Genomic DNA, 14,662 nt, shown 5'->3' on the forward strand with positions numbered 1-14,662 from the left:
TTAAAGTGAAAGCCCTTTGACTTCCTGCTGATCCAGATTTCTACATTTTTGGTGCCAGCAGCCTCGTTTTCTTTGACTCTGATTTAAAGCTTGAGGTTGGGATTTCTATTTGGCTGCTGATGCAAGAAGACCAACTTGCTGTTTGACATGGAACACAATTGTGAAACGTCATTAAAGAAGACGCCAAGAGCATGGGGTTCATATGGCAAACTTGATCAAGTGATGTGGGAAAGTGCTTAGAACACGTTATATAGTTTCTGTCAAACTTTTTGACTCAACATATTTGTGGCTAAGATGAATTGCTGTTCCTGTTTCCCCGAAACAAAAGGATTTGACCTGATGTGTCAGTGAGTTTGGAGCATGACTTTGGCCACTTTTACCAGTAGTTTAACACCTCATCTTTTTCATGCTGTCATCTTCATCATCCACTCTTCCTATGGTGGTTATTGCCATGGAATAGAAATAATCCCCCTCATGTTATGTTTCTCAGACTCCTTGTTGAAACCTTCATGGACACCTGGGAAACAAAAAGTACAACAAACATTCATAAAATACATTATAGGGATAAAGAATAATAGAAATGAAAAACGATAATACATGTATAGCCTTTAATTAATGGAAAATATGAAATGGTTTATCTATCTTGTTATTGCCTTTTGTTGCTTGTTGTGGCTCATTGTTTTTTTAAGCATAAAGTATTACTTTTTTATATCTCTTTTTATCACCGACTGTAAAAAACAAAAACAACACTTTTTATGCCTGCTTTTCTCTTATTATACCTGGATGGGATTAGACAACTGCTGAAAACTCTTTCACAGCTGTGATGTTTCTCATTACCAAAGCATGTTTATCTAAGCTATAGACTCTGATATTTACGACTGTTTTAATTCAGTCAGCGTGCAGTTTTGATTTCACCGACAGTTCACGTGGTGATCAGTATGTTTCAAGGGATCCGTTAAGCCTTCAACATGTTTTATACCTTTCTTTCTTAAGTGTACGGTTTCAGCATGTGTCACACCAAGCCTAACACATCCATCACCGCATAAAATGAGACAAAAAAACCCCAGTTCCTTTAAGAATTCATATCAAGCCAGTACAGCTGCAGGATTGTTGAGTTCATGAGCTGTTTTAGAAACAAGGACCCCCGAGTTGGTCGGGTTTGTCGGGCATGGGCCTTACCCTCAATTGAATGATTCTTTTTTTATGCGTCAGTAAAAAATATTTCATACACATTTCATGCCCCGAACAGCCTATCAGAAAGCAATAGATTCTGTTTCAGAAAAATGTAAAGGCTAATTCAATCCTGTAATGTGAACAGAATTGTCTAACACTACACGTCTAGCTAATCCCTCAGACAATAATAAAATGCTGAAATATAGAGTTGTTCAATGCAAGAAAAACAAAAGTTGGAAAGGGGACCGCTCACACTCCAGCTGACTGGGAGCGTTGGTATTCCTGACGTTACATCAATAACAATAATGGATGGAACTTTGTTTTTCTGTAGGGAGGGGTAGATCATCAGTTCTGCGTGTTTACTCTATATGTGTGTGACATCTTTGTTGTTGTTCCTATGTGCATGCAGGTCAGTTCAGGATGATGACCAGTTCACACTGGAGGCTACAGGCCACATTTAAATAATGTTGAACAGCCCCCAGACAGATTGTATCTGATCCAATCCAAATTGAGCTTTAGGCCTGCAATGTGAATTTAGTTAGTGGGTTAGTTTGATGGTATTTTTGCCATAAAAATGCTACAGGTTCCTGCAAAGTTACACTGGAGGATTTATGGGTAAAAAGTGCTGGATGTTCACAGTTCTGATACAAATCCGTCTACCTCCCACTAACTTTATCCTGCGCTGCAACGGCTTCAGTCACCCCGTAACGGATGACCGCTGGATCCGTTGGCCATCTGGACCCAGACGGGAACAGGAAATGAAGAATGTGGAATGAAGAAGGGGTTCTTTTTAGGATATGATTGCCAGAAAAAGAAAATCTGAGCACCTCCTTTCCCAGTTTAAGCCTGGACTTAGGCTAGGTATACCTACAGTATATTCTTGATGGGTAAGTATATCTTTATTACTATGAGTGATAGAGCTTAAATCATTGAAATGCATTTCAGCATTTTGAAACATCTTGATCCTACTGTGAGATAAAGATGTGTTTCTTATTGATGCATCAATTTCTTTCCCCCTACACTTAATTTTGCAACTTCTTCTCCAACCTTGATTTCCTCAAATCCTTTTTCCATCTGTCTTCGTTGCAATGCTTGTGATAATTTAATTCACGTTTAACTTCATTTTGATCAGATTTCTGCCCCTGTAGCCTTGGATTGTGTCCAGAGCACACTGTAGTGTTTTCAGTTGGTCTCTTTGAAGACATCAACAGGAGGGATTCAATGAGTAGCAGTGAGATTTGAAAACACAGATTGTACTTATTGATCCTTGTATCGATCTTTCTCATCTTAAGATACTCTAGGAAACCTTTTTTATTTTTTTGTGTCTGAAATATTTCTTCTTTTTTTTTCCTCCTTTTTGGCCTCTTCATTGTGGCTGAGATTCTGTGCTCCAAGAGGGAAGATAAGCACTTTCGAGGAGGATATTCAGAATTCCTTCACTGTTTTTCTGCCCTCTGATGTCTCCTCTCTTTTCAGGAGTATATTCACTGAAACAACTTCATAAGTGTCATCTTAGAGAGAAGGGAACCTTCCTTAACAGAGGTTACGCACAGGAAGAAGTTACTATAGGTGTGATTCCACCTACATGCAACATATCTCTCTGTCACATAAGATAGAAAATGTGCCCACACGTCCATATTGCCCCTCTCATTTCTCTCCCTCTTTTCTTTGTTTTTCTTTGTGAGTATGATGCCCGTTATAGAACAGCTCACAGAACAGCAGAGGAGCCCCATCTCTGCTCATGCATATTCAAGCACGTGTACACACACACACACACCCTCACACACACACACTATGAAAGGATTGGCTCTTGGTCAAGGCATCTCTGCTAAAGGCTGGTCCTGAACATAAGAGCTGATTGCCAGCCAAGCAGGACAGTTACAAAGTGGAGCATGGGAGGCCCCACCATGTTTGCAAAGATCTAAAGCCTCTTTCTCCGAAGCTTTGTTTGCATTTAGTTAGCTGCAGCAGCTGAACAGTACACAGAAAGCCTTTTCTTACCCTTTCTCTGTCCACTCTTTCTCGCTTTTCACTTTTTCTGACTTGGCTGCTTTCTGACAGTTGATTCAATTCCTGTGTACTAAAGGAAATGATGTGCTTAATTGGATTAAATGGAGTTTTCTTCAAATGACTGCTCACCCACCCACACAGCCCCCGACTCTGTATTCTCCTCTGGGATGGGCTGTCTGGTACATGTTTCCAGACTCCATAGTGTGCAGGGTGAGCATGAAATGGAAACCTGGGAGCGTGTTACCGTTAAATACGATTAAGTCATAGTAATTATAATAGATAAAACATCCATGATTTTGAGGCTAGCCCATTTAGAAATGTTCACAACCTGAAACAATGTATTTGCACCTTTTTCCTTTTTGGCTCTGTTACTTCCTGTGTGAGTGAACACACAAAGTTAAACAAAATTCTTGTTGATGTGGGGCATGAAAGCAGGTCTAGCAGTCAGTCATCTCAGCTTGCCATCACCATCAGCGTGCCACTTGGCTCAGGTTTATAGAGACACAGTAGTGTCTAAACTCATGCAGGCATCACTGGAATTTGCACCTGTTGGCTCCTCGTCTGTCCTGAATGCTGTCGCTCTGACTCTCTCTGTGACAAAAAAGCAAACATTTTAATTGCCTCGAGGATGACCACAAACCTGAGAGTAGTGGCTCATAAACATCCCTGTAGTTGTGCAGTCGTGTATGCATGAGCCCTTGGTGTAACTGATTTCCTCCTAAAGAGAGGAAGCAGAGTCCAGGGCAAAGATTAAAAGGAGTCTTTTTCCAGCAGCGTGCGAATCACAAATCACATAATGCCAAAGTGCTTCCTGTCTCGCAGGAACCCAACAAACACCCTGTTAAAACCGCTGCCACTTCCATGTGTTTTCATCTCACTGGGCACAGAAAAACATAGTTTGTATTCTAATTAAAGTAGTATGCACACCAAGATGTCCATGTGGACACCAGTGCTTCCGCAGATGTCTAGCTTGTCATTTAAGTTCTTGTGCCTCGTTATTTTTGCTTTCTGATTGCACTTATTTTTAGTTTTTGCTGTGAGAAGCAGAACAGATCATCCACTGTGGAGCTGTTATTTGGTGATTTATCACTAAAATCAACGTGATATGCCCTATTGATCCCCTTTGTCAGTTGAGGAGTTAAATTTGTCCTTATCGTGGCCTGGGGCCAGTGTGAGGAGATAATTGAACAGCCTATCTGCCCTGTGCAAATCCTAATTCAGACTCTAAACGGGCCACTGGGAGCATGCTTTGTAGGATTATTTTCAACAAGGCATTTTGAATGTTGTAGTGTACATAGACCTTCCATCCAGCGTACAGCCCCCCTCCCCTTTCTCCTTGTCCCTGCCTTTCACCTTTTTGCTGAGAGGATTAGTCGGGCTTCCGGAAACGGAGCACCACTTGATGAGAATGAAACTTCCCAAAGCTCCTCCGGGACAGGAAAGAGCTGGACACTGGCTTTATGACAACAATAACTGCCTTCTTTCAATATCTTTTGGGACTGTTTTCAGAAGTTAACAAAGAGTTGGCCTGTTTTTGCACAGAATTTCAGTGTAAACAAACACTATTGAAGCAGTTTTTTGCTACACAAGAGACTGAGTGGAGTCTGTGGAGTCAGAGGCTATGAAGGGAAATGATTATTTGTTGAATGCGTTATTGTTTGGTGGTGTGGAGTCTGTTGATTTGTGGCTTTAGAGGAACTCTACTTGCAGGGTCAATGATATGCTTTACCAATGCCTTTTTTGGTTTATCTCTAATAAATCTTAATGGAGGCTAAAATAACATTCTTTGTTGAGATTTAAATATACCTTTTGTTTTTTGAAAGTTCAACCAAAGGGTTCATATTCTGGTGGGGCTAAATCTTATTTCATAATAGGCATGATAAACAGAGTTCATTTACAGACTCACTCCCTCTTTTCAGTCTACGTATACACCAGATTGCTCTCTTTTTTTCTAAACCAGAGAAATCCAGTTTAAAAACGCCTCATGCACATAACATGTGTTTGGATGCAAATTTGCACGTTTTCTTTAATAATTAAATATTAAATAGGAAAAGGACACTTACCGCCACAAAAATTTGACATGATCATTGCTCAGCTTGCCTCCCTCATTTTTGGAGGTGTTGTTTAACTGGGCATACATCAATAACACGATTTTCCAGTCGACAACTTTATCTATTTTGAATCTATTTTATCTTGTCAGAACTTATTGGGCCAACACATGCCACAACAATATCTATCTGCTAATCTTTTTCTGTGAAGCGCCAATTCATAACAAACGACACTTTACAAACAGAGTGTCAACAGGCAGAAAACCTTGAGCTGAACCAGACTCTTGTTGAGCACAATAGTGCAGTGGTGAGCAGTGCAAAAATGCTGAGATAAACATGATAATAAATGTATAATTATGTAACAGATGGTTAATATATGAAGTAGATACATTAAAGGTTGGAATATAGTGGTGAGGAGCATAATAATACAGTATTTACACGATTAAGTTATTGAACATAAAATCAGTTTAAATAAAGATGATAGTAGTAGTAGTAGGAACCTGACAGTTCTACAGCAGCAGGCGGTCCACAGCAATGATCCAGAGGAACAAGACAACAGAGCTCAGGAACTCTCAGGAAGATATATGGTTAGTAATTGAAAAAGTACCTGAAGACTTAAAGGTTATTACATGCAGTATAAAAGTGAAAGTTTCCGACCCAAAGCCTCTTAAACTGGCATTTTAGCGGCAACATGTCTGAATCCGAAAGTGAAGAAAGTTACATTCACATGGATAATGTGATAAAAAACATGTCCATTATACCTTCATGTAACCTTCAGGGAAGATGTATGCATGCAGAGTGAGATAGCATTGCTCGTTAACATGAGATGTGTTTTGTTATTCATTGAGATGAATTCCGATGTTTGCGAAGTGTTTATTTTGAATGCTAATCTTACATAATGGTAACATTGGGATTAATTTGTGTATTTCAGTCCAACTTGTCTCAAACTTTTTTTTAATATTACAAATCAAGCACCAAATGAAGGCATCTATCCTACTGGGTGAAACAAAAGCACAACGCTTAATGTGTTTAAACTTAATCCTGTGTTTAAATTCAAGAACAAGTGTATTCCCCCTTCTGATGAAGTATGATAATGGTAATATCAAAGAGAGGCCCACCTTTATGCAGCAGAAGTAAGAAGAAGTGACATTTTCCTTTTATGACCCCATAACTGTGTCTTTCTTATCCTCAGAACCCTCTTCTTATGTGTCCTTATCTAATGTTCTTGCTTCTACTGCTCTTGTCTGACAGGATGGACTGAAGACAACAACTTGTTTGGGAAATTCATCTAGCGGAATTCAGTTCTTTTACACTCTTAAAGCTCCCTGGGGCTTTTCATGTGGTACCTGGTCACTACATTATCGCCATTGTCTGATCTGGCAGAATGCCTTTCATCTTCTTCCTTGAACCCAGGGAGAGCGATCAGTATCTCCCCCGCTGTATCTATCTCATTGCTTACAGCACTGGTTCCCAGCCATTTAGCAATTTACTGAACCTTAAGGCTATCCCGAATGGTTTCCGTTATCCCATGATTCACCAGATCAGGAGCATGATAGGATTGGCTTCTCTCACTATCTTTTCCCTACTTTTGTAGAAGTTCTCAGAAGGTCCAAATCCTGCTCTGAGAGAGCTCTCTGGGTGGTCTATCAGATTTGTTCTATGTACTATCATTATGTTGATTGTTACTCTCAACATAAATCATACTTGAAGTTTGGAAAAAAAGATGAAAAAGAGGTCTGCTACTGTTTTCAGAGAACACTGAATTGAAATATTTTTTAGATGGATTTGGAGATTGATCTGCCCAATATCTGCAACAAACTGTGTAAGACTTGTTCATGAAGAGTCTCTGTGTGTTCTTAAATCCCTCTGGAAGATGGATTGAGCAATATGCTGACAGTTGCTATTTGGAAAATCTGGGTGCACTTTCATTTCTTTTTATGCCAAGAATAACCCAATATAGGCTGCATTATTCTTGAGTTATATATCTGGAAGTTGGTAAGTTTTTTTTCACCTTTTTATCATTACAAATAAAACAATCTGTTTGATATAAGAGAAACGGACATCTAACTCGTAATTTTCTTCAGATCCACAGACTTTAAGATTAAATGTACTGAGGTTTGGGGAGTGAGGAAGAACAAGTTTCTTTCATGAAAATATAGTCACTTCATGTTAGCTAATGGCTTTTGAGGTAATACTCTGCCCTAAATGCCAACAGTCTTTACTCACTGATGTTTGGTGACCATGGTTGACCATCATGTAAACATCTGCCATTGAAGTGTTGGCACATCTGGCATCCAACCAAAGTCTGTTGGTGGATGTCATTATTAACAGACCTCTAAATCCTATCATCATCACTCAACACTTGGTCTCAGGTTACTGTTAATGAGTTCATGATGTGTTAGTGTATTCCCTTTGGTCTGCAGCTCTACCTGTTAGCTGCTTGACAACAGCTTTTCAAATATAGGTGTCAGCCTTAATGTTTATTGTAGCGATCATTGTTAACCTTTTGAGTAAAATAAAAAAATCCTTTTGATTTACCATGCAAGTGAGAGTTTTGTTGAACTACTTGTAAATTGAATGCTCCTAACATACAAAGCATGTTAACATCACAACAGAAAGATAAGGGTAACGGCTCAATTTAGCTGTTTCAAGTAACTGAGCTCCAAACCTCTCTAACTCTAAAAAGATTTGGTAGTCAAAGCCCCTGTGAGGAACTTCAGTTTGTGTTGTTTTTGGTGCCTCCTGTCGACAAAGTGGTATCAAACTTTTGATCGCTTTCCTCATCTTGTCCAAAACAGCCGTAGCCGGTGTTTTTTTGTTGTTGTTGTTTTTAAACCCATCGTGCTTTAACATCTAACATTTGAAATGTTGAAGATTTGCTGTGGAAACTGTAGAAAGGCTTTTTCTTCAGCGTGCCGTAAATAATCGTCATACATGAACCCCCTCTCCCCCAAGCAGTGGTTATAGGCTTAAAAAAACACCTATACAGAAACAACTAAGCTAGAAAACAGAAGCTAGCACTCTCTAGCAAACAAATACAACTTACTATAATCCTTATTTCATAGCGACGCACCTTTATAAGGTTGTTAATCTGCATGTACACTATAAGTATTGGTTGTCCTGGGGGGGGGGATCTGGCAATTTGCTTTCTTCAGGATACTGTGGCAGATCTTACCATGTCTGCATGGCCTTGTTGTTTTCATGTGTGTTATATCACATAGGAGAAGAAAAAGGGGCACATGCATGACACAGCAGGAGGGTGGCGTGAGGAGAGCTCCCTCCACATGCGTGTGCTGCGTGTTCAGCTGTCACTGAACCACAGAAGCCCCCTCACCTCCTCCTCCTCTATTCTCTACTTTCTTTTCTACTTTCCTTCACCCCTGCTGCCCCTCTGTCCCTACTGTATTCCTGTATCCTCTCTCTGTCCTTCCTTCTCCTGCCTTTCATTTCTCCTCGTAGCCGTTTATATTCATGACCAACTGTGCGTGTCCTCTCATGCTTTCCTGCTGAATCCCACACATCCCAGGCTCCCATCCGTGCCTCTCTGGCATGAACTCAACATGACACTGATTCTACCTCCTGGAGTGGAAGGGGTCCTGGGGAAGCCACTGGACAGAAGCAAATCTAGTCCCTAGAAACAACATCACTGTGGAGTACAAACTCAAGCACACCTTGCTTAGTGGTAGAAAATAGATTTGTCTGATAAGCTCTGCTCCCAGTGTTAGCGGTTAATTAGTTGGTCCTTGATGTATAGACTCCTGAGGATCTCAAAGGAATCCTAAACAGCTGACACAAATCTACAGCATGTTATTACAGGGCATGGATAGCAAGGTAGTACCTATGTGCTTGGTTTTAAAAAAAAAACAACCACTGTGCAGCTTAAGCCAGAGTCACCCCTATGATTTCCTTCCTCCACATCATGGCAGTATCCCCCCAGCTCCAGCTTGCACTCTATACTGGCACAGAGGGCGGACCACAGCAATGACACCCCTATGTATCTCATTCAGCCAGAGTGAATGGGGCTAGTGAACCGAGTAGCCCCCCCCAACACTGGCCTCTGCCTGCACCTGCAGGCCCAACTGATGGTTGGAAAGCTGGACGGAAAAGGGGGGAAATGTTTTGGATCAATTTTTAAAGTAAAGCTGGGAGAAAAGACGTTATGATGACACTATCCTGTTTTGAGGTTAAATTAGAGAGGTCAAAAATTTGACAAAACTGGCCTCCTTGAAGCTATTTAAAGTCAGATATCCTCATGATGGTCTTGTTGAATTTTTTGTGAAGATGGAGGGAGGGGGAGGGGGAGGGGGAGGGGCGGGGACTAGAACTACTGGCCTTCCTGCAGGTCATTCAGTCATTTGTAAGATGGGGCCATTTTAGAGACCTCACTTCGCCCTCACTTTTTGTTGCTGTTGTGTTCATCAGCAGAAGTGAAAATGGAAAGAGCGGTGAATCGAACGATGTGTGCTTGCAATCGGTGAATGAGCAAATTCTAACTCTTCAAAGTTTCTAGGTGCGTCTTTGCTGGAAAGGCCTGGTACTTGTTTTCCTCACACAAACTTAGCCTGATAACCTTTTCTGTCTCAGTGGATTTATGATGTTTACAGATGTGCTCAGCTTATGGAAAAACAGACCCTCTCCCCCAGTGGGGCAGCAATCTTTAATCCAGTAAAGAGCACAGGGATTTGGTCGCCCCTGGCCTGCCTGAAGGCCCTTTGGAAACCTCTCGGCCGTGAGAATGGGGGCTGGGGCTTCGAGGTGTGGGTTGGGGTGTGTGTAGCCATGCAGGAGGGGCTGGGGACAGTCTTTGTGAATTTAGTTAATCTAATTTGAGCTCTTTCCCCCTAAGGCTCTCTTTTCTCCCTCATCGCTGCCCCTGTTGCAAACATCAGTCCAAGCTGGGGAAAGTTTCACGTGTCCCTGGTGAAAATAAGCTTTGTTTAGTTTAATTCAATATCCTCATTTGTAAACCTGGGGCGAATATAACCATGACTCTCACTGAAAATCTCTATGAAGTTGTTTGTGGTGCAATCAAATTAAAATGTAAACATGATACACATGGGAGATCTCGGCCACATTACAGCATAACATCTAAGAAATTTAACAAGACAGGTCCCATACTTACAAATCATTTCAAGATACAACAAATAGTATGAGATGGCTTTATATAAAAGGAAGTTATCCCATTAAAAGTTGAGTATTAAGAATAATGTGGGAAAACTTTACCATTGATTAAGAGTCATTTGGAGACAATCAATGTTCTTCATTACTCTCAGTCTGTTAACATGTTTACACTTAGTTGTATTATCAAAGACTTGAAACAGAGGCCACGGTGTCGATGCTTCTTATTGAATGTAAATGACCCACTTAGAAGCCTTCCTCTGTCGTTTCACACCTCTGATTAACTCATTGTGATGCTGTCGGATATCAAATGGGCATCAGCTCATTAGGGCTGCCCTTGAAGTAGCTGCTGAGTATCATCAGGGTCTTGTAATCCTTTTTTTTTTTAATGGATCAGTGAGTAGGACAGTGGTTGAACAAAATGATTAATGTGACAGATTTTCTCAACAAATGTCCCCCGGGTTATGTGTGAATGAGTTGAAAATAGTTTGGTTCATTTCAGAAACGTATCAGTTACAGTTTTGATGGTGATTGTCAGCTCCATCAGTCTGCTCCCATCAAGCCGTAAACCCGTAACCCTTCTTATCTCTGATTCTTTTCTTTTCCTTTTCTGTCTCCCTCTTTCCTGAGCTTTGTAATTTTAGTGTCTTTCCCCTCTGCCCTCCTTTTTAACTTAAGGCAATAGGTGGTGAAGGGCAGGAATGCAGCTGGGGGACTGTATGGATTTATCACACTAAGGTGTGAGGGTTGCTGCCTGTGCTTCTGTGCCTGGAGACGTAACAGTTTAGTGCCAACAGCATTCCCACCATGAAGGCAATACAGAATTTTATAGCTGTTTTAGTTTGATTCTTTATACCCCATACTCAGCAGCTGCAGATGGAACAGGAGGAGAGTGGTCTGGTACAGAGGGTAAAATAGTTTCTGTATCAGTGTGTTTTTAGCAATTGCTAGAGAAATGTTATGTAACATTAGCAGAATATAAAGCACAATCTCAGTTTATCTTCTTATTTTTATCTCTTTTTTTTTCCGCCACACAAACATTCTCTCTGTCCCTCTCAACTCCTGCATGCTCTCTCTCTCTCTCTCTCTCTCTCTCTCTCTCTCTCCACTCTTGCTCTCCCTCACCCTCTCTCCCCTCCCATTCCTTCGCTTTCCACTCCTCTCACTCTCCCCGTCCCTTCCTCCTACTCTGCCTCTCGGGTTACGATGACTGGGAGTTTTCTTGCTTCCATCTCGTAGAGTATCTGTGTATGTGTGTGACTGCGTGTATGTGTGTGTGTGTGTGTGTCTCCCTCAGCACTGTGCTGTGTCCTTGTCCCTGCCTCCTGGCAGCAAGGAGCCACCCAGCAGCCGGACTGTGATTGGGCAGGGGAGTGGGGTTCTTGACACAGTGCGGTGCTGACTGCTTCAGGACGTGTTTCAACAGATGGTCGAGGTTAGAGAGTGTCATCACATCGGAGAGAGGATTAGAGGAGAGAGGTTGTCTTCCAGGAGCTGTGTGGTCCCCCCTACTATTCAACCCAAAATCCAGCTTCAAGACAGGGACAAGGGAGAACTGCTCAAGAAACAGGAGAAGCAAACACAGAAGACCAATCCTTGCCTTGCCTCTCACTCACTCGGCCGGCACTCTGCTCTCCTGCATTTCAGGTACTTTCTCAATGTGTTTATTTTTGCCCTTTTTCTTCTGTTTACCACTTTTTCTCCACTGCTCTTGGTGCCTAGTTTACACAATTTGCAGTAAATTTTTGATGCAGCAGGCTGTCAAAGTGGGAGTCTGTAAGTGTAATAAGTATGTGCTGCCTTTACAGTCGCTCTGTGTACTGGACTTCATAGTTTTCCCCTGAATGACAGGAATTCCCTCCATCGCAAATTCCTTAGTCTCAGGGGATTAGACAGCAGCACATTCCATTAATGTCATTTTTCCACAATCCATAAGCAGCCATCTGTTAATTTCTATCTCTCTGAATGCAGGATGTGTGGAGAGTGGAAAGAGAGCTAAGTTTTGAAAATGTTTGCTGTCAATCAAAAACACTATGCTGCATTATTAACTGTGTCAGTGAGGGCATCCTAAGAGTTATGTATCTCAACATGGGTAACAAATATCAGTTCTGTATTTCTCTCTGATTGTCTCTCCTGACTGATTGATTCTGTTTTCATCAATGATGAATAGTTTCTTTATTTACTCTGCCATCTGCTGTAGTTGCAAATGAAATCCCATTTTATGTACACTTCCATAATTCAGTGCAGTATTTTAAATTCCCTCACTTCAGTCAGACAGGATCAGTTTTTACATAAATCTTATTCAGAGTGCACTTCTGGCACCATGTGTCAGTTTATGCTAAATGGATGAGCTGCTGAAGAGTGTTTTCCGGACAAACTGTCAGAGCTCAGAAGAGAGGCAGAGACTCAGATTGTATACCTCACTTCAGCCATTGAACTCCTGTCAAGTGAGAAGGGAAACTTGCCAGTGGAGTGGCAATATGATGTATGGTACCTATGCCTAGCTTAAGGCACTTTGCATGTGGGTGTATACAGTATGTGTGTCTGTATGTGTGTGTATGAGGTGTCTGCGAAGGAGATTGTGCAGCTGTGAAAGGCAGTGTGGACAGCAGCCGGGCTGAGAAGAGAGGTGGTTGTATGGGTGAAAGCTGCTGTTGTGTAGATTTCTGTTTACCTAGGTAAACCAGCCGCAGCTACACTTCCTGCTTGTTTCTTCAAGTATTAACACAACCACCAATATGCTGTGGCAACTGTTGCGTTAAGGCCAGTGGAGAATTTGGCTAAATAGAAGATCAATGAGGGTAACAGCTGAAAGGTTTTAGGGAGAATTGAGGGAGAAGTTTATATTAGAAACTGGAACATTTAAAAAAAAAAAAAAAATTGGGGGGGGGGGGGGGGGGGGGGGGGGCTTTTCATGGCTTTATTGTAGAGATAGGACAGTGGATAGAGTTGGAAATCAGGGAATGAGAGCGGGAAAGGAGCCACAGGTTGGATCTGAACCTGGGCCGCCCGCTTGGAGGACTATATAGCCTCCATACATGGGGTGCGCGCTGACCACTGCGCCCAGTTTTGAAGTCAAATAGAATGGCTGTCATCGATAGTCATAGCAGAGAAACATCACATATACAAATAACATGCTCCAAAATATCCTTTTACCAAATTTAATTTTCTCTCAAAATCAATTTTGTACATTTCATGTATACATTTGCTATGAAAGTTCATCTACTTTAGGGGGAAAATGTATGACTTACAACTTTATTTACTGTGTGTATGACAAATGTTTTCATCCATTCTGCTAGTCCAAAGAAACGTGTTTTTATAAATGGAAAACAATATGCTGTGGTTCTTTTCAAAGCGGTTTGTATGTACCAGGCAAGATCAGTGGCCAGACTGGCTTACATTTCAAAACATTGAAAGTGCCAATTTGTATTACTGAATTGAGGAGCTGGAGAAAAAATGATGAGGCCTGCCTTTAAACTCTCACAGTTTGACAAGACTGATCCATAAATCTTCCCTTCACTTTCATTTCACCCAGCAGATTTTCGATTCAATCTTGATTACCGCACCCAGAGCATAGCAAAGCAGCTTTGGGACCTTTTTTTTTTAGAACTCAGCGCTGTCTGCCAGCTCAGAAGAGAAGGAGATCCTTTAAACAGTTTAGCTTCACTGTGCTACAAACAAGAGCGTGAGCAGCTGCTGCAAATAATTAGGTTCTGGGGAGTAGACCCTCGCCAAGACAAACGTTGTTCCAGTAGCAGCTCTGCCATCATTGAATGTACTGTGGTGAATGTGTGTGTGTGTGGGCGTGTGAATGCAATAAATGAAGTAATCTGGTCTCCTGTTAAGTATGATGAGGAAGAAGTAGTATTTATACTAACAATATTCGTCTTATCTGTGTGTTAATTTTTTTTAAATGCCAACCACAGTGAATCAGAGGCTTCCCAGACATCCTGGGTGATTTCTTACATGCCGACTAATGAAGGTCAAAAACATTCATAGCAGACTCATACTGTAAGAAAGGGGATTACAAGTATGCATTCATTCTAGGTGCCATGTACAGTAGGTAGTACTTTAATTCTTTAAGATTATTTTTCATATGACTTTAAATTCAGTGAGTGTTTCAATGAGAACATTTGAGCTCTAACTCTTGAATGATGCACTATCCATCTATACTGAAAACTGCAATCAAATGGAACAGTTGAACAAGCCAACAGTTCCAACAAATTCTTCTGCTGAATGCTTCTGCATCTTTGCGAAGAGAAGATTGTTGGTTTCATGCCTTTTGATCCCTCTAGTTATATAGCATCTCTTTC

General features: G+C 41.2%; 1 protein-coding gene across 5 annotated transcripts in view; it reads left to right on the top strand.

The window, feature by feature from the left end:
- Nucleotides 1–11,562: 11,562 nt before the first annotated feature.
- Nucleotides 11,563–14,662, top strand: part of sulf1 (sulfatase 1) — a 35,096-nt gene continuing 31,996 nt past the window's right edge. For 2 of the 5 annotated variants that reach the window (XM_020646420.3, XM_065948711.1), the window contains exon 1: nt 11,574–11,996. The gene's annotated coding sequence lies outside the window, so the exon portion shown is untranslated. Of the gene's footprint in view, nt 11,997–14,662 lie in introns of all 5 variants that reach the window. The other 3 variants (XM_065948712.1, XM_020646401.3, XM_020646412.3) reach the window with 3 other exon arrangements.

This window comes from Labrus bergylta, chromosome 20 (genome assembly GCF_963930695.1).
Source record: "Labrus bergylta chromosome 20, fLabBer1.1, whole genome shotgun sequence".
NCBI lineage: Eukaryota > Metazoa > Chordata > Actinopteri > Labriformes > Labridae > Labrus > Labrus bergylta.